The sequence below is a fragment of the Haemaphysalis longicornis genome, unplaced genomic scaffold (genome assembly GCF_048455015.1).
Source record: "Haemaphysalis longicornis isolate Haplotype H1 unplaced genomic scaffold, Haemaphysalis longicornis Haplotype H1 scaffold_15, whole genome shotgun sequence".
NCBI classification, from domain to species: Eukaryota; Metazoa; Arthropoda; class Arachnida; order Ixodida; family Ixodidae; genus Haemaphysalis; species Haemaphysalis longicornis.
In genome coordinates this window covers 11,590,740-11,610,273 of record NW_027526257.1, presented here as the reverse complement: position 1 = coordinate 11,610,273, position 19,534 = coordinate 11,590,740, and the positions used below count along the sequence as shown (strand labels likewise).

At 44.9% G+C, this 19,534-nt stretch overlaps 1 long non-coding RNA gene across 1 annotated transcript in view; it reads left to right on the top strand.

Annotated features, from left to right (window-relative positions):
• LOC144165757 (uncharacterized) overlaps positions 1 to 13,142 on the top strand; it is a 120,446-nt gene extending 107,304 nt beyond the window's left edge. The window contains exon 5 of the long non-coding RNA XR_013321506.1: positions 12,922 to 13,142. This is a non-coding gene — a long non-coding RNA (uncharacterized LOC144165757). The remainder of the gene's footprint in view (positions 1 to 12,921) is intronic.
• Positions 13,143 to 19,534: the final 6,392 nt, after the last annotated feature.

Sequence of the window (19,534 nt, the reverse complement as noted above, 5' to 3'; positions counted from 1 at the left end):
TGATGATATGGCATGCGTCTAACATGATGTGCACTTTTTTTGAAGAATCGGCTGGGTTTTCAAAGCATGTGGAAAAGTGCTTACCATTAGGGCGAAGCTGAGCACGCAAATTTTCAGCCATGGAAAAGTTCGACGATGCACCATCAAACGTGAGTGATATGACGTCAACCCCTACAGAAATTAGTTTTTCAATGCACTGCTTTGTGAGTTCAGCTCTTTCTGAGCCTGTGAGAGAATCGATCAAGAATTACCCTATGGGGACCTTAAGCCACATGTTGACCCAAACAAGCACATAGACGCAAGCGTTTCTCACTTCAGGAAGGCTGTCATCTTCCAAACCTGCGCCAAAGTCGACATAGCCAACCACTCTGTCACCGACGAGCTCAACATGCTTTCGTTGCGCCATGTCATCGACAATGAGTGCACAGTAGAGGACTCCGGTTCGGGTTTGCACAAGATTCTCCAAGAAAGAGAATGCTTCAGCTGTAAAGCCCGGCCGTCCATCAAGCGATCGATACCACTCTCGGATTGTGCGTTGCGATAGAAGAGCATCATTGAACTTTGCACGAACGTATTCATAAGCTGCTGGCGAGTAAAAATGCAGTGTAAGAGCAAAAGTGCGCAATTACGGAGGAAATGTTCCTTTCCTTTCGGCTGCTGCCCTGTACAGAAGCTGATGTAGGTCACTCGAAAATGCTGCACTAAACACTTCAGCCTCTTCATCAGAGAGAAGTTTTCTTTTTTTTAGTGTTGGTATAATATCCTGGGCTGTCTCATGTCTTTTCTGTAGCCTTCGCTTGGTTTGCTGCAGAGACGTTTTTTTTTTACTTGCGCTAGTATGCCCATTGGCATAAATACTATGCTACAAGTATACGTTAACTCCCATTTCGCGAACAAACGCAAGGAGGGGGCGGTGGGGGGGTCACCATATACGCCGATGGAGGTCAGGTGGTCTGCCAGGGTGGAGGCCTGTGCCTCGAAGGTGTCGTGTTCTGGCCGCTTGCAATGAAGGGCACGTCCACAGACTTGATCTTTTTCTTTAGACGCACTGTTTCTCCCTCAGAGGCAAGCAATCTCTCCTTATACCACGAAGGTAAGGCAGTCTCTTCCGTCTATTCGGGGTTTTCAGGCGTTCCCGCTGCTTTAGCGTCGTCCCTGCATGGGGGGTCTCGGGACTTCGGTGGCGGTCGTTTTCTTTTGGCCTGGAATATAAAATGTTGCTTTATTGCAGTGTTCCCCAGGCAGTGAACATCTGCAACCTGACTTAAATGAGAAGGATTATGCCAAAGCGTGAACTTCTTACACGTCAACTTTTCTAAAAATACCTGCACGCGCTGACACACTTTGTCCTCAATTCAGTACTGTGCATGACAATATAGAATCACCCGAACATATAAGTTAACGGCGCTGAACCACTAGAGTTTTTCATTTCCGTTTTACTCTTCTTGCGTAGAACATGATATATAATCTTCTACGCAAGAAGCAAAAAGTTTCAAAACACAACCTCAATAACGTACAGCATGCTTCACTCAGAGTAGTTTGCGTACGCTTAAATAACAGTCGTGAGGGGTCGTTGCAGCCCACTATGCTTTGATGCAAAGCAAAAAAATGTCTCAGGCATTTATCCTGCTTACCGGCGCCTGCAGTCGTTCCGGGAATGCAGGAAACACTGCCGGTACAGTCCCTGGGCGCAGTCGCGTTGTCAGTCCAGTACGGTCAAAGGATTCCGGAGTAAAATGAACCGAACACAAGCGGTCTCCGTCTTTTGCTTGCCATCCCTCGAGACGAACAGCTCGTTCCCAAAGTCTTCGCAACTCAGCGTCTTTCGGAAACCTAGCAGCAACGAAATTGAAGGTTGTAAGCGCAAATACTACGCAACAATGCAACGAGCATGACTAGTTTGGAATAAACTTGCACGCGTGATACTTACGTGTCAAATGTGACTCCCGGCATTGCCTTCACATGGTTTGTACAACCGTAAGCAACACACGCAGCGATGTACAACCGTAAGCAAAGATGCAGCAATGGCGTAGAGGTAGAACACCCGCCTCGCGTGCAGAAGGACCGTGGCTCGAATCCTGGTGCTGGACAATTCCCACCGGATTAAAAAAGACCGCGTATTGATGGAATTGCTCAAAGGGGCTTGGGGTGCGGCCTGACCCCGGCGACAATTGCCGGTAATGCACTCCCTCACCAGAGCTGGATTGGCCACCCTGGTGTAGTGACGGCCACAACCTCCCATGAATACGCCAGTTAACCCACGGCCCTCAGTCCCCAGCGGCTGCGAAGCAACTGACCACGGCGGCGCTCAGACCTGTGACGCAGCAGAGGGTGCTAAGAATCCCTGGATCCGGACAGGCCGCCAATGAAATCTGAACCTGGCAACGGCTAACGCGCGAACCTTATCTAGCGAAGCAAGTGTCGAGGTGTTGTTCGAGGAATTAGAGGGCATTAAATGGGATGCAATAGGGCTTAGCGAGGCTAGGAGGGCAGGCAAAACCTTTACGGTGCTGAAAAACGGACGCGTCCTATGTTACCGTCGTCTACAGGACAGAAGAGAACTTGGGGTGGGATATCTAGTCAATAAAAGCATAGCTGGACCATAGAAGAACACTATAGCATTACCGAAAGGGCAGCAGGTCTTGTAATTAGGCTCAATAAGAGGTACAAGCTCAAGGTGGTGCAGGGCTACGCGCCCACATCCAGCCACGACGACCAAGTAGTGGAACGCCTCTATGAAGATGTGGAATCGGCAATGGCTAAAGTAAGAACACAGGATACCGTAGTTATGGGGGACTTTAATGCTAAAGTAGGCAAGAATCAGGCTGGAGACAAGGCACTTGGGAACTATGGTCTGGGCTGTAGAAATAGCAGGGGGGAAACACTAGTTGAGCTTGCAGAACGGAATAACCTACGCATAATGAATACCTTCTTCTGTAAAGGGGAGAATCGGAAGTGGACCTGGAAGAGCCCGAATGGGGCGCACAAAAAATGAAATAGACTTCATATTATGCGACAACCCTGGCGTCGTGCAGGATGCGGAAGTGCTCGGAAGGGTAAGGTGTAGTGACCACCGTATGGTAAGATCTCGAATTAGGCTAGATGTGAGGAGGGACCGCAACAACCGCAACGAAAGAAGCCGATAAATGAGCTAACAGTAAGACGTAAAGCAGAAGAACTCAGGATCGCGCTGCAGAACCGATATTCCGCTCTTAACGAGGAAGCCCAGCTTACGACAGAGGATGCCAGCGACAACCTTACAAGCATTATCACGGAGTGTGCAGTAGACGTCGGGGGCACTATGGCTAGAAAGGATACTGGTAAACTTTCACAGGAGACGAAAGATCTAATCAGGAAACGGCAAACCATGACAATCTCCACCGCAGCTGACAGAATAGAACCAGCGGAGCTCTCGAAGTTAATCAATAAGCGTAAGACAGCTGACATACGGAAGTATAATATGGAGAGGGTCGAATACGCTGTCAAGAACGGAGGTAGCCTGAAAGCAGTGAGGAGACTTCTTGGCGTGGGGAAAAATCAGATGTATGCACTTAAGGATAAGCAAGGCAATTTCATCACAAATAGGGATACAATAGTCACAGTGGCCGAGGAGATCTATAAGGATCTGCACAGTAGCCGGGACATCCAGGATAATGCCGAACGAGACTGTGGTTCAGAGAAGATAGACATCCCATCAGTAATGACCGAAGAAGAAAGGAAGGCTTTGAAAGAAATGAAAGGGGGCAAAGCACCTGGTGAGGATGAGATAACAGCAGACCTCTTGAAGGATGGCGGAGAAATTGTACTTGAAAAACTGGCAAACCTGTACACGCAATGCCCAATGACCGCAATGGTACCAGAATCTTGGAAGAACGCGAACATCATCCTAATCCATAAGAAAGGCGACATGAAGCGCTTGAAAAATTACAGGACGATCAGCTTACTGTCAGTCGTCTACAAGGTACTTACCAAGGTAATCGCTAACCTAATCTCTGCAACATTAGATTTCAGTCAACCTAAAGAACAAGCAGGGTTCCGTAAAGGTTATTCAACAATGGACCATATTCACACGATCAATCAGGTGATAGAGAAGTGCGCTGAATATACTGAACCCCTTTATTTAGCCTTCATAGATTATGAGAAAACATTTGACTGGGTCGAAACCCTAGCAGTCATTCAGGCATTACGGAACCAGGGGGTAGATGAGCATTATGTAAGAATACTAGAGGATATCTACAATGGGTCTACAGCTACCATCATCCTCCATAGGGAGAGCAGTAAAATACCTATAAGGAAGGGTGTCAGACAAGGAGACACAATCTCTCCAATGTTATTCACAGCATGTTTACAAGTATTCAGAACGTTGGATTGGGAACAGGTGGAAGTAAGGGCTAATGGAGAATACCTCAGTAACCTCAGATTTGCTGATGACGTTGCCTTGCTAAGTAACTCGGGGGACGAATTGCAAAGCGTGCTTTCCGCACTGGGCGAACAGAGTAGAACCGTGGGCCTGAAAATTAATATGCAGAAAACTAAAGTAATGATCAATAACCTCGGGACAGCACAGCGGTTTAAGATAGGGGGCGAGGCAGTGGAAGTGGTAAGCGAATATATCCACTTAGGCCAAGTTGTGACCCCAGATCCCAACCATGAGGCAGGGATAATTAGAAGGATCAGAATGGGGTGGTGTGCATATGGCAGACATTCTCAGATAATGAATAGCAGCCTACCATTGTCGCCAAAGAAGAAAGTGCATGACAGCTGCATCTTACCGGTACTCACCTACGGGGCAGAAACTTGGGGGCTCACAAAGAGGGTTCAACTTAAATTGAGGACGACTCAGCGGGCAATGGAGCGGAAAATGATAGGTGTAACATTAAGGGACAAGAAGGGAGTGGAGTGGGTCAGGGAGCAAACTGGTGTTAAATACATATTAGTAGAAATTAAGAAGAAATGGACGTGGGCAGGGCAGTGAAGCACCCGCATTACAGCAATCTTATAGACAGATTTAAGAAATATCGTAACCTTCTACTATGCAAAGAACGCTGACCACAGACCTACGAAGCTATATTATAGGTTTATTGGTATTGAGAGCAGTCGAGAATTCAACAATATTTGCACTTTTACTGGGAAGTGCGTTATCACGTAAAGCAGGGGTCAGCTACCGGCAGCTCGCGCACAATGAGTGGTTAATCGTTTATTGAGGGCAACAAACGCAACCTCAGACTGGAGCCAAAGCATTTGCAGCCCTTCCCAGCGTAAAGCTTGTGTTGAGTTCCGTGACACAAGCATGGCCCCCTGCAAATTGAGCCCATCCGCTGTCAATGTTATGTGTCGCGACCACTGCTTCACGCAAGGCTTTGTGAAATTGGAGCACGGGTGGCTCACACCCGACGAGATCTTGAAACAGCCAAAGCTAGCTGCCATTTTGCACCTGCTTAAAGTTTTGCTTCAGTAAATTGATTGTGCTTTGGTTCCTTTATTTGTGTTGCAATTAAAACTCAACTGCTTTAGGTTTGTTCGAATGGTCGCTTATACCCAAATACCGCTTATCACAATTTTTTCGCCGTCCCGCTGACTTCGTTATAACGAGGGATTGCTGTACGTGGTTTGCTGCCTACTCACGACAGCCGCGCGCCGCCTGGCGATGGTAAGAATCCAGACTAATGGAGCACTGAAGTTAATTAGTCAAACTTGTGCTTGTGCATGAATTCTGTAAATAGGCTGAAATGAACCCAATTTTTGGCGTTCATCCGGTCGATAAAGCAGTATTTAATTTCAAACCCTCTACTCAAACCTTGAGTAAACACAGAACCTACATGTTCTTGTTCAATATTTAATTTGAACCAACCGATAGAGACAAGAAGGTTTTGTTATGAATTATTGGTGCCCTTTGCATTCCCGAAACATTACCATCTACTATTCTTTTTGTTCTAATCCTCCCCGTGGTGCTTATTTCATGCTCCGTCCTCACAGTGACGCCCTCTCCAGCTATGGGAAGACGCACCGGACAACTATTTCCCGCCTTTATCTCTTCGTAACTAATTCATTCAAATGTCTAATCCGCTTTTTTATACTGCCGACCCGGAGTGGACATGCGGCATAAAATTCCATTCTTCTGGATTGCGCAGTTTTCCTGCTCGGCCTCGCCGGAACGCATCTTCGCTTCGCAGCCGACGCACAGACGTTCGACATGTGCCATGAGGATTCACCGTTTCTGCCTTGTATCATCAGTTGCTGCCATTCGGATATGGTGCTTGATGCATCCCCTTCTCATCATGTGGCATCACCTGCATTCCCTATAAAAGATACCATCCAGAACTTCAGTTTCAGTGGGCACGGCGGACCCGGAGCGGACATGCGGCTTAAGCGCCATTCTTCTGCATTGCGTAGCAGCGGTGTTCGCTCTTTTAAAATTAAGAGTGACTGCCGTGGTATTTTGGTGCTTCCGTCCCCCAAACAGTGCCTTGTGTTGCATATGATGTCTATTGCGTATGCTCGTTACTCTTGTGCGGGGATGTTGAGATGAACCCCGGGCCCGAGATCGAGAATATGCTGAATGAGTTACTAAATGGTCAAACCAGAATATTCTCGGATATTGCTGAGACAAAGGCCCAACAAAAAAATAAAAAAAAATAATTATTTCCGAGCGGAACTCGCGTTTTGCTGAATTGGAAAAACAAACTTCCAGTATTGATGGCCTTGAGAAAACAGTGGCTTTGCTTCAAGTAAAAATTTCTGATCTTGAGGACAGGAGCAGGCGGTCCAACTTGGTAGTTTTCGGCATACCCGCTGAGTCTGAAAAAACCGAGGTTATGTTGAAATAAACAGTGATGACTGCGGTTTTCGCAAGGAAGCTTGAGGTACAGTGCAAACCAGTGGGTATGATTCATAGGATTGGCATGCCCGGTAGAAATCGGCCAGTTATCGTCTATTTCCAAGGTTATAACAAAAAGCAGCAAATCGTCTCGAATGCCCATAAGCTAAAAGGGACAGGAATATGGGTTCAAAACAATTACCCAGGAAACGCTCCGAAAACGGAAGCTACTTTGGGATAACGCGAAAGATGCAAAGAAACATGGCAAAAAGGTTACTTTAGTGCACGACAAACTTATTGTCAATCGAGACAAGTTTGAACGGGATGATTCAAAAAATCAAGAACCAAAATTGGCGGTTCCCATAAAAACTATGACCCTGACGCCCCAACCATAAGCAACTTCGGCTTTTAAATAGTAACGCTCGCAGCATCCTAAATAAATCCGTGCAACTGGAGTCTAATCTTCTTGGTAATACCCCGCATATTGTTGTAATAACGGAGACTTAGCTGGGGGACGAAATCACAGATGACGTTGCCCCCCCCCCCCCTCTTAGCGTGTGTATCGTCGTGATAGAAGCCGTAGGGTGGCGGTGTTACTGTTCTCGCAAAACTTGCTCTTGATGCGACACTTTTGCATCAGATCGACAATCACGAAAGCCTTACTTTAGAGGTATCGGACTGTGGGTGTTCCTTCCTTATTTTTGCTGTTTATCGTGCTCCTGGTTCACCTCCTCAGTTTCTGCATGACTTACACAAGCATATGGTATCATTTAAGCATGATAACATATTCTGGTGGGTGATTTCAATTTACCTGGCATTAATTAGGACTCTCCTTTCTGAACTCTTGTACAATCTGCGCACGCTTCATACCTTCTAGATATTATGATGTGTCATAATTTGCGTCACGTAGTAAACAGTCCAACACATGTCAACGTTACCTGTGCTTCTATACTTGATCTTATTTTTGCCAGTAACTCAATTGAGACATTTCCTGTCTCCATTGAAAATGGCCTTTCTGATAACTTTATTGCGTCTTTTGCATGCTCTGTTTAAGTTTTGCGTACTGCCGCTCGGACAAAAGGTATCCGCATCAAAGAATTTTCGCGTACACAGGACGAAACTGTATCAGATTTTCTAGAACTACACCTGAGCACCTTTCATGGTTGTGATGTCCTTCAAAAACATTCAAAAACTTGTGTCTGCATTGTATTGATCATTTTATTTCGGACAGGTAAAAAAGATCTGTAAACCAACACCTTGGGTCTCTCGTGATATTAAAAATTTCAAAAGGAAAATAAAACGCCTGAAGCGAGGAGCGTCCTCTCGTGACGTTATTTAAGCCACCCAAGTAGCCCTCAATCAAGCCGTGGCAACTGCTCAACGTAAATATTGTGAACACAAGTTACCCAACTTTATGAAATCTTCCCAACAAAATATTTAGAATTTCTTTCCCAAACAAAATAAAACCCATCCCAAAACTGCGTCATCGTGACGCACTCCTCGTTGAGAAGGCGACAAATCGCTGATTATTTCAACACCTATTTTCATTGTGTCTTTTCCGTAGTTAATGAGCCTATGCCCGAACTTGTTCCTCTTTGCAGGGCTAATACTGATATCGGGTCCATGCGGGCGTTTTTTCAATGCTGCTTAACTTCAAAACAAAGGCGTCAACTGGCCCTGATGGGACACCGAACGCTTTTCTTTCTCGACAGTCTGAAATTTTATGACATTTTCTTGAAGCAGTTTCCAATGCTTGATTAACTTCTCGTGTATTACCACTTGACTGGAAAGTGGACGCATTACACCTGTGTTTTAAAAAGGCGACTTCATGAATACTGGTAATTATCGTGCAATTTTTATTACGTCATCTGGTTGCAAAATGTTTTGAGCACATTATAGGTAACTAAATTACTAAATTTATTAACGACAATGGCTTTTTATCTCCCTTCCAGCATGGCTTCCGAAAAGGTTTTTCCACTGTCACCAAATTAACCTCTATTGTTCACAGTTTTGCAAGCATCCTTGACAAGTCCGGCGAGGTTGACGTAATTTTCTTGGATTTCCGTAAAGCTTTTGACATTGTTTCCCACGCACATCTGACATTGTTTCCCACGAACTACAGTCAATCGGACTTCCTGCGTTCACAACAAATTGTATTCTTCCTATCCATCCAACGGTATGCAATATGTCAGTTTTGAAAATAGCTGTTTTAAATCTTTACCCGTGACATCTGGCATGCCGCAAAGCAGCGTACTAGGTATCTTATTGTTTTAAATATATGTCAACGACATTGTCAATGTAATTACTCACCCAATTAAAATCAGATTGTTTGCAGACGATTGTACTCCGTTTAACGAAATAACTTGCCCCGAGGACCAAATCGAATTAAATTCGAATCCTCTTAACGTTCACACATGGTGCACTAACGGGAATATGCTGCTAAATGCGAAAAAATCCCTCTTTATGAAAACTACCAAAACGAAACACCTTGTCATTTTCCTACGAGCTCCCCAATCAACCGCTTTTTGAGGTCAGTGCTTATACGTACGTTGCTGTAGCGATTACAAACAAATTAAGCTGGAACGAACATGTTTCTAACATCTGTGCCTCTTCATTTCGCAAGCATTGCCTTCTTAGACATAAACTTAAATTGACTCCTCCAAGTAATAAACTACTCGCGTACACATCGATGGTAAGACCAAAACTTGAATACGCATGCTCCGTCTGGCACCCGCACAAACAAAAAAACATTCGGTGTCTTCAAATAATACAGCGCAAGGCTGTTCGATTTATCTACTCGAACTATCGCAAGACTGACTCTCCCACTAATCTGATGAAAGAACATGGCATCTAAACATTTCGAGCACATCGTAAAATAGAGCAACTAAAATTTCATAACCAGGTTAAGGCTTTTAGCCTTCAGCTGCTCAGCTGATCAGTATATTCAACCATTGTCGGCTCGATGTACACGGCATCGACACAGCCCATAACCAACCCCATACAGTGCCAAAACAAACCTGTTCAAATTTTCTTTCTTTTCGCGCTATATATCTGAGTGCAATGATCTGCCCATATCTGTTATCAGCTGCATAGATACATTTGATCATTTGGAAAGTTGACGTGATGTATCTGTGTGTGTGTTTTCTTTATTTTGTTTCCTCTGTTGCTGTATTTGACCCTATGTTGTTCAGTGTGTTAGATTGCAGTGATTCTGCCCCTCCTGCTTGGACCCTTTGTGGGGTCTGCAGTATGTCATAAATAAATAAATAAATAAAAATAATAAATAAATAGGTAAGTAAATAAATAAATAAATACCTACAGCCTCATCCTCGGTACTTACATCATGCTCGCTAATCAAGAACGAGACAGACACCGAAGTTTACGGAAATCATGTCTCCCGCCAAAAGCGACACATTAGGCACTCTAAGAATGGATCCCTCTCCCCTTTTTTATTCTGGTGATGATTCTCTAGAGCATATTCTTCACCAGAATCTCGAACTGGGCATCTGCCAACCGGTCACAGAAACCCAAGCAAAGCCACTTTTTCTCCATGGCTACTAATCTCCTTTTTTAACCACCTTCGTCACATTTCGATTCCTCCCTCTGTTGGTAAATTATTTGGATAATAGTAATTATTCATATAAAGCCTAATATAGAAGAAATAATTTGTCGCTACGATAGAAAATTCAAAATCACGACACCCGTCGCTACCGAAGACAACAGGCGGTTTCTGAGAGGTCTTCCCAGCACGGCTACACACAATCGAATGTAAAATGTTTCTCCAGTTTACATAGGACACACCAGTGATGGACAAGGCGCGCACGTCGTGCGAATAGCCCTTATAATTTTTTGGTAAATGTGGGCTAACTTTTATTCAGCGTTACCCTGCAACTAGCCCAAAAAGTATACATCAAACGAATATTCAAGAAGAATAGGACACTGTGCAATAAACTAATGAATAATACGCGTAAGTTTGTGACATAGCAGGAATTCTTGGATCCAGTATCTTGGGGTTTGTATTTGTGGTACTCACTAAAACAATTTGTTATGTCATCAGAGTAAACAGCTGTTCACAAATGTAACACACGTACGTTTCCCCAAATCTATGTTCGCGCCATGAGCTTTCTTCTACAGGATAGCCTTGAAAACATTTTTTGCGTAAATTTATGGGTCCCATATAATAAAAAAAAACCTTTCATACATCAAGGCACCTGCCATAAATAAAGAATTCCTAAAGCATGTTTTGCACTATGCGGTCAATCAAAAAACATATTCTGATCACTTCCTCAATACTGAACCAACGCTCATTGATAGAAATGTACACGCGCAAAATGTGAAGCTCCTAAGACCAGCTCATTGGCTCGGTATTTAGATTACCTGTTAAGTTATTTTAACTCTCTAGTTGTGCAAATTCAGGAATACCTTTCAACATTTAACAGTGTCTTACGGCAAAATTCTTTAGCTTGTTTTGAGCTATTGTGCATGTAATGGTCAGTTAAAAAGCAATTTGACATATCTGGTCAAACATATATTGACCTACCTGTAAATACACGCCCTATATACCGAATTTGACAATCGGAACGCAGGAATCGTCATATATTCTTAGCCCCTAGAACTTCATGCGAAAACATTCTTTTGCTAGAAAAGGGACCTCTAGTGCAGTAAAAGCTTCCATATATCCAACATTTTAATGGATCAGTGCCGAGAAAGAACGTCGTGGTAAAGGCACGTTTCAGACACATTTAGTTGTTAGGTTCGGACCCCTCACTTAAAAAAAACCGTCCGACAACTAGATATCTTGCGCCGATGTTAGATTGCTTACCTGAATGGTGCTTGTTTTCACGCCAGCCGACCGGACTTGGCGTGAGGGGCGTAAGGGTAATCCGCGGAGGCTTTTGTTATTTGCCGCGCTTTTGTGTCCACCCGACGAGCGGGCCGGAGACAACGCATACAAACGCGTCGGTCACATTATTATATCTAAAAGTGATGTAAGCTTTCGAAGAAGGATTTTCTTGCGAGAATCCCCAAAGCGAACGGGAGCTGAACGTCGATCAAGGTGTCATACATTGGGTCGGAGTTAGGAAGAGGTCACCAGACATTCTGGCTGGGACAGTTGAACTGCTCAAAGTTACTGGGCGAAGTTTCAGTTCGTCACGCGTCTGAGCCTGGCGACTCGGCGGCTGGGGTCCGTGAATGGGTTAGGCGACCAGGCTTTGTTAGGCGCTCCACGGGTTAACAAAGGAAAGGAATTTGGCGGCGCAGAGCACGAACATAGGAGTGCACAGTATGAGAATACTTTGAGACGTGTCGCCCGAGAGCCGATTCCTGTCGTTAGGTCTGCTTTTATTTCATTGGCTTTCATTTCTGTTATATTTGTGTTTCGCGGAATACCTTTGGGTTACTGTATGAGAGTGAGAAAGGTGGGTCACGTGACTGTTTTGAACCCACCGAGCTTTGTTTGTCCCGGTGGCCAATCAGCGGCCAAGTGTGGGCTAATGAAAGAGCCATCCTCACTCTCAAGTTGTGACGTCCCGTTTGTGGAAGGGGTTTTATTTGTAAAACCGAGGATTTTGATGTTTTGGAGGATTGAAGGGAGACAGGAGATTGAGAGAGGTTGAACAGAGACAGAGAGAGGTGAGCGGCGGGCTTCTGCTCGACGCGGGCCTTGCCCGAGCTCTTGTTTACGATCACGCGCCATGAGTCGTAAATGCGTAATGTAAATACATTTTACATACTGTACAGTTGGAGTTTAATTGGAGTAGACCGTCGCTGGCTATGTGTCGTCGGCCAACGAGCCAGCAATCGTCGTTTCATCGGATCATCGATGTCGACGTCTGTGACCGATCACACCTTTGAAGTTTTACTAAAGGCAAACACAAGCAGTCGTAAAAAAATAGGCAAAGCAACAATCAATGTTTGAAATGGCTATTCTACTGCCAATGAGTTTTAGTTCATACGCCCAACGTTTTCCGTTCAGGGAACTTTTGCAGACTTTTTCCCAAGTCTGCAAAATTGATTTCGATTTGTACAACTGCCATTCGATCTTTTTTTACAGCAATGTTACCCAATTAACAAATTTTTGCTTGTGTTTCATTTCACTTCAGGTACCACAGCTGTTGAACCCAACGCGCTGTCCGGTTGCCAGCTTTGGGGAAAATACAAGGTCGGTGAAAAAGATCTGCGCATGAGCAATAGCTGCTTGGATTACTTTTACTGCTATTGCAACAATAGTACTGTTTATGATTGGTTTAACTATACACTCTGCACCCCAAAATAGCCCTGCATAAAACATCACCGTTTAGTTTTGCATTTGGGTCTATTATTGTGGCAATAAAGTAAGTTACAAACAATTCTGTTCTCATCTGCTGTTAAGTAGTACTCGATTTATTGCCAATGTATTTACTCGATTTATTGCCAACCCAACACAGGCTATATAGACTGCATTTTTTTCTCCACACGAAATAAGCTTCAGATTGTTATTTTTGATAACTATTCCAAGAGCTACACCTATAGCATGCCTCCCGATTATGGCTCGCGGCCAAATTCCTGTTCTTGCGTTCCAGTGGCTCTAAATGTGTGTACGGTTTCGGCCACATTCTCCAATTTTACATACATTTTGTGCACGGCAGCGACGATTTCCCAGGCCGGATAAACCAAGGCCAAATAGAACTTGAATTTAATTATATTGCTTTTAGCTAAACGCAAAGCTTTGAAATGTGGTTTGATTGATTGTACTGTTTCACGCGCCGATGCAACGCAGGCGATGAGGTGGGTCGTAGTGGATGGCTTCGGATTAATTTTGACCACCTGGGTATCTTTAACCTGCGCCGCAATCTCACACACCCTGGCGCCTTTGCTTTTCGCCTCCATCAGAAAAGGGAATTGAAAGGGAATCGAACCCGTGACCTTGTGCTCAGCAGCGCACCGCCTTAGCCACTGAGCCACCGCAGCGGTTGAGAGACCGTTAAAATGGTAACACAATATAACAACTATAAAGCACAATATTGTGCATCTCTAGGTATCTGAAATAGTACAGTAATGATATTTTAAGACATCTTTATTATTAATATTGTCACGTTGCCAAAGACGACGCAGTTGTCTTGAAGGAGAAACGAGTTTATTGGAGCGAACTTGTGCTCTCCTAACAACTCAAAAGAATACAGAGGCGGCGAAGCAGCGGTCAACAAAGTGACTAGCACAAGCGAGTGTCGTCGAATGAATGCCCCGGCGTCTGCTCTGCAGGCTTTTATCTTTCGATGGAAGTGTTTCTGGAAACGTCAATTCACATCCAGAACATTGTAGATCACAGAAGATTATTCTGGGCTAGTGGCGTTAGGGCGAAACAGTCTGCTTATCTGAATGTGATAGCCCATGTGGCATAAAAGTAAAGCATGTAAGACGCAATTTGTTTGGAACGCAGATAACACAGCCGGGCGTGGCCCGGCAGTAAAAACAAACAATAACTAAACCAAACATACATGGTTCGCGGCATTACCCCCCCTCTAAGAGTGCATCGACCCAATGCTAAAATAAAACACAGTCCGAACGAACAACAAAAAAGTCCGTCATCTTGCATAGCAAGGTTTCAAGCGAACTACGTGGACGACTTCGGGCCGCGTGCGTCGTCGTGATGTTCCGGAATCACTATCGGGGATCACCTCGTAGGTAAATTGGCCGACACGTCGTAGAATCTGGTAGCGTCCGAAATATCGCCGCATAAGCCGCATAAACAGGTATATTGCTGTTAAGCAATCACGCCCCCGACGTAACCAGTGGAACTTACTGATCCACATGCACACAAAACTAACCGAAAACCTGGAAGCAGAGCTCTTCTTCTTAGGGGAAGAAGAATTCTTGAGAAAATGGTCTTGTCCTTTCATTGAGGTTCAAAACGGGCGAGTGCACTTGAGCTGCACTCCAATACACGGGTTACGCTTCACGGGAACATAAAAGGAAGCTTATAAAAGCGGGTGTGCCTGAACCGCACTCCAATACATGGGCTACATTTCAGGGAAATAACGGGAGGATCATAAAGGTGAGTGCACTTGAGTTGCACCCCAATAACGTACGGGTCAAGTTTACGGGAACATAAGGGGAGGCTTTTAAAAGGCGCAGGCGCCTCGGGCGGGGGAGACTCTCCTCCCGCACCTGTGCACTTGGCGCCTCGCTCTACTACAAAGTGAGCGGGCTCGCAAATGTAAGCCGCTTACTTGTGTTTTTACAGGTGTAAGCCATGTGGTGCACATGTAAACCGCGTGATTTGATTGTGTTGCTACCGCCAAAGGTTGTTCCAATTGCATTATGTAAACAGAGGTCAGGTTCAGAGTATCCAATAAGTTTTGTGGCCCCAAATGGGAAGGTGGGCCAAATAAGTGTATGTGGTACAGTCAACAAACCAATGGTCGGTTTCTTTTGTATTTGTTTTTGCAGTTGAATGTTTTGAAGTTGCGTATGTAGTAAGGAAGACCCGAGTAAATGAAACGTCTTGTGTAAAGGGAGCTGGTGCTTGGGGTAGGGGAGTAGTTCCCCCTCCTCCCAGGACACAGGCTGTCCTCTCAGTGCACAATTTATGTACCAAGAAGTGTACGTCATTTGCATTCGTGTTCATGCAATGTCAGTTTTTCACTCATTTCGTATCTACTTTGTTAATAGCAAGGAGAGATGTCGTCCTGCAGTGTAACGGACGGACCGAGTATGTAAACTTGGAAAAGCGTAACCACGAGTGTTTTGTACTTCCTTTTGTTACAAGAGAAAATAAAAATTCCTTAATGGAAACTGAAAGCGCAAAATAGACACGGACAAAGAAAGGGGACAACAGGACGAGCGCTCGTCCTGTTGTCGCCTTTCTTAGTCCGTGTCTATTTTGCGCTTTCAGTTTCCATTATGCATCACCAACAGGCCCAAACCATGACCCTTTTAAAAATTCCTTGCCTAGCAACGAGCAACGGTGCGCTGTTTTTACATTTGAGCGTAGCTCTCATGTTCCCACCGAATTTATTGGTGTGTTTTTAGGTTGTCCAGTTCCAAGCATCAAGGCCAGCACACTGGGCCTCATTGCGGGCTTTCGTAAGAGAACCATCGAGAAACACATTAAGTGCTCACAATGCGTGGAGCTGCTTAAGGCGCCTCGCTCATCTGGACCTGCCACTGCGGTGATATCCAATTTGGACGGGGTGGGATATCTTATACGAGGCTTCAGTTCCTGGAATTCGTCTGTGCACTGGAAAGAGCGGCCCAAACATTCGCCAAACTTGCGATATCCTACAAAAACACCGATGGCACTGTTTGTGAGGACGATGCTACCAGCTGCACTGGAAAAGAAGCTTTTCAGCCACGACAGCTCAACGGATAGTCATACGAGGGCAGTGGTTGAGCTCGGGCTGGAGAAGTTCAGCCGACCTTTTTTCACAAAGTTTGTTGCGGAGAAAACGGCCAAGAGTGCCAAAAGGAAAAGAATTGCGGAAAAACCAGACTCCAGAAGAGTGCTGAAAGTGTGACTATGTGCTCCATTTTTCAAGTGAAGTGTATAGTTGTGAACGAAAATGAACTTTTGAAAAAAAAAAAGCCAAAATGAAAAGGATTGTGCAATACTAGTGTTCATTAATGTTCTGAAAACCTGACTACATTGTGGCATTGTGTGCCTAAACCATGGCACTGTGCATGTAATTAAAATTACCCTGCAAATAGGCCCTAAATGAAATCGTTGTTGAGTTAGTAGTGTAGCAGGTCATTGTAGCACTTCACATTCACTCGAGATAAACAATTTCCAATTTATTCGCAAATAAGGGGCCAAATCATCGTCGCTAAGTATTACCTGTAAGACAGTAACTAGCATCTTCGGTGCTTGAATTTTCGCATTTTGTTTTCCGAGTAGAGAAAATGCCTCCGCATCCTTATAGCAAGGAAATACCGCTACACATCATTAGGTATTTCAACAGAAAACTTCAATTTTGTTGTGTTTACTATACAAAAAGAGTTCCTGGGGATCTTTTATGACACAAGTTTGGTTTATGCTTGGAACTAACCAATGTACATCAAATTCGGGAATAACCTCCCCCTGTGAGTATGAACCTGTACACTTTGGTTAGCTAGCCAGTTCCGTTGTCAGTACGTAAGATAATGTTATTTCTTTTCGGCATCACTTAATATCAGACCACGAAACTAAATGCGTCGCGTGCACCGTAACGCATCTCACAACGGGAAAGCCAGGGAAGAGGCCCCGCCCCGCCTTAATACGCTGAATCAGAAAAACCATTCCTTCAGAGATGGTCACCGTAAAACTGGTACTTATTCATTCGGAATTACCGAAATCAAATAACTGAAGTGTGATTAAACCCGAATTCCCGCGCCAGACGGCTGCTACTAGCGCTCGAGCACGCACTGCCAGCGTAGCCGCCGCTCGCCTCAACAGTGCGTAAAAGCGCCCCTAGCGGCGTGGCGCGAAACGAGACTCGGCGCAAAAGCTTCCATAGAGCGCCGCTGGCTGGGCAGGTCCGAAGTAAGGTTGGTCGTGATCTGCTGTTAGTTGAAGTCTAAAAAAATTCCCGCGCCTTCCCGCGAGGGGAACACGAGTAAATGCAGAGCATTGGGGCCTCAGTACTGATTGAAGGCAGTGTTGCTTCCATCGCTTCTTCCGTAATGCTGGAGTAGCAGACACGAGTAAACGTGGGCACGAGTGTCAACCAAGGAAGGAAGGAGCAACGCAGTGACTGAAACACGAGCGAACGCTAGCCGCTATATTTACAGCGCGCGCAGTAGAGGGAGAGCAGTACGGGGGGGGAGAGCGCGCATGCGCAAGCAGCGCGCGCCCTTCCACGCCCCACCGCGCTGCTATCACGCACCTGTTACGCCGAGACCGCGACGGAGCGAACGGGCTGACTACAACGCATGCGCGCGCCAGCTGCTGTTGAGAGAGAGGAGGGAAGGAGGAGAGGCGCACCTGCTGCGGACGCGGAACTGTTGACACAGTCCGACGCAGGAACAGGCGAGGCTAAGAAATGCTCTGCATTTAAAACTAGAGTGACGTGAACGAGTAGCTTGTGTGTGTGATTACTAAAACGTTCTTTCCTTGATTGCATCCCGCAATCGTAGACAACAATACGTAAGCGTACCCCTCCCCCTCCCCATGTCTCGCGAAATAGCAGTGCATTTCGCACACTAGTTGGTCTCCTAAGTCCTACCCGGGTTAAGTTTATACGAACGTCTTTAGCATTTCAGAAGCTGCACTGAGTTTTTTTTTTTTCGTTTCTGTACGAGCTATTTTGTTTCTTCCGGGATTGCAGACCATAAATTTTTCAGTGGTTAATTCACTTTTCTTGGTTCTTGCTATAAGGCATGATTGCACATCATTCACGACGCAGAGCCTTGGAATATACTTAACATTTTCGCGTGGCTTATATACTTATAAAAGGCACAAGTTATCAGTTATTGGGTAATCGCATCCCCGATATATATATTTTTCTACGACGCATATATTAGTAATGAGGCCGTATTCGTTGTCCGCGCTACAAAACAAGACACACCTCTCATTGTGCCAGTATCAGGTTTAAACGAGGGGACAATAAAATTCACTTGTGACGGACGCATTCGGAGGCAGGGTGTCGAACCGGAATTTTTTCGGGTTCGGTTCGGGTTCGGGTTCAAGCCTTTCGGGTTCGGTTCGGGTTCAGTTCCAAAGCACCATTCCGTTCCGGTTCGAACCGGTTCGAACCGGTTCGAACCGGTTTAAACGAGTTCAAATGGGTTCGAAGAAAAAAAGCAGGCGTGCTTTTTTCTGTTAATATTTTTGGGCTCGTTTTTCGTTTACTTGTCAAGGCGGCATAAAAACAAAGTCACAATGAATGTTTCTTTGTGCAAATATTTTGTCTTGGCCAAACTAAAGCGACCCTGGAACCCTTTTTTTCAACTTTTTTCTAAATCTTGAGTGCTTGCAGAAAGTATTCGACCAACACATCCTGTACTTAGATTAGGGGGTCGCAAAGTGCCTCAGCAAAAAATTACTGCTCTCTCCTCATCAGATAACTCAGAAATTTGCTTTAAATATTTTTCTCTCCTTCCCGGTCTTGGCGTTCTTCGACCGCTTAAATGACGTCATTACAGCGGTGTAGCGGCTATTTGCCATCTTTCCCTAAGTTTCGGAATAGAACGAATTTGATTGCCACTTTAAAAAGAAAGCCTCCAAAGCGAAGCACAAACGGAACGGAAGCTGCATCCGCAGCGACGAGCAAATCACGCACTGTTGCTCCGTGCTGGATATAGCTATAGTTTTCGCAGTGCTTCCAGATGCGCAGAAGAGTGAAAGGGTTTATAGAATATGTTGATTGATTGATTGATTATTTATTTATTTATTTATTTATTTATTTATTTATTTATTTATTTATTTATTTATTTATTTATTTATTTATTTATTTATTTATTTATTTATTTATTTATTTATTTATTTATTTATTTATTGTTGGGTTTAACGCGCCGACGCAACGCAGGCAATGAGGCGCGCCATAGTGGAGAGCTCCAGATTAATTTTGACCACCTGGGGATCTTTAGCCTGCGCCGAAATCTCGTACACACGGACGTTTTCACTTTTCGCGTCCATCAGGAAAGCGGCCGCCGCGGCCGGGATGAGAATATGCGTCCTTAGGCTCAGCAGCGCAACGCCTTAGCCACTGAGCCACCGCGGCGAGTTTTTCTAAAGTGTTCAATCGCTCCTTTAACTGTACA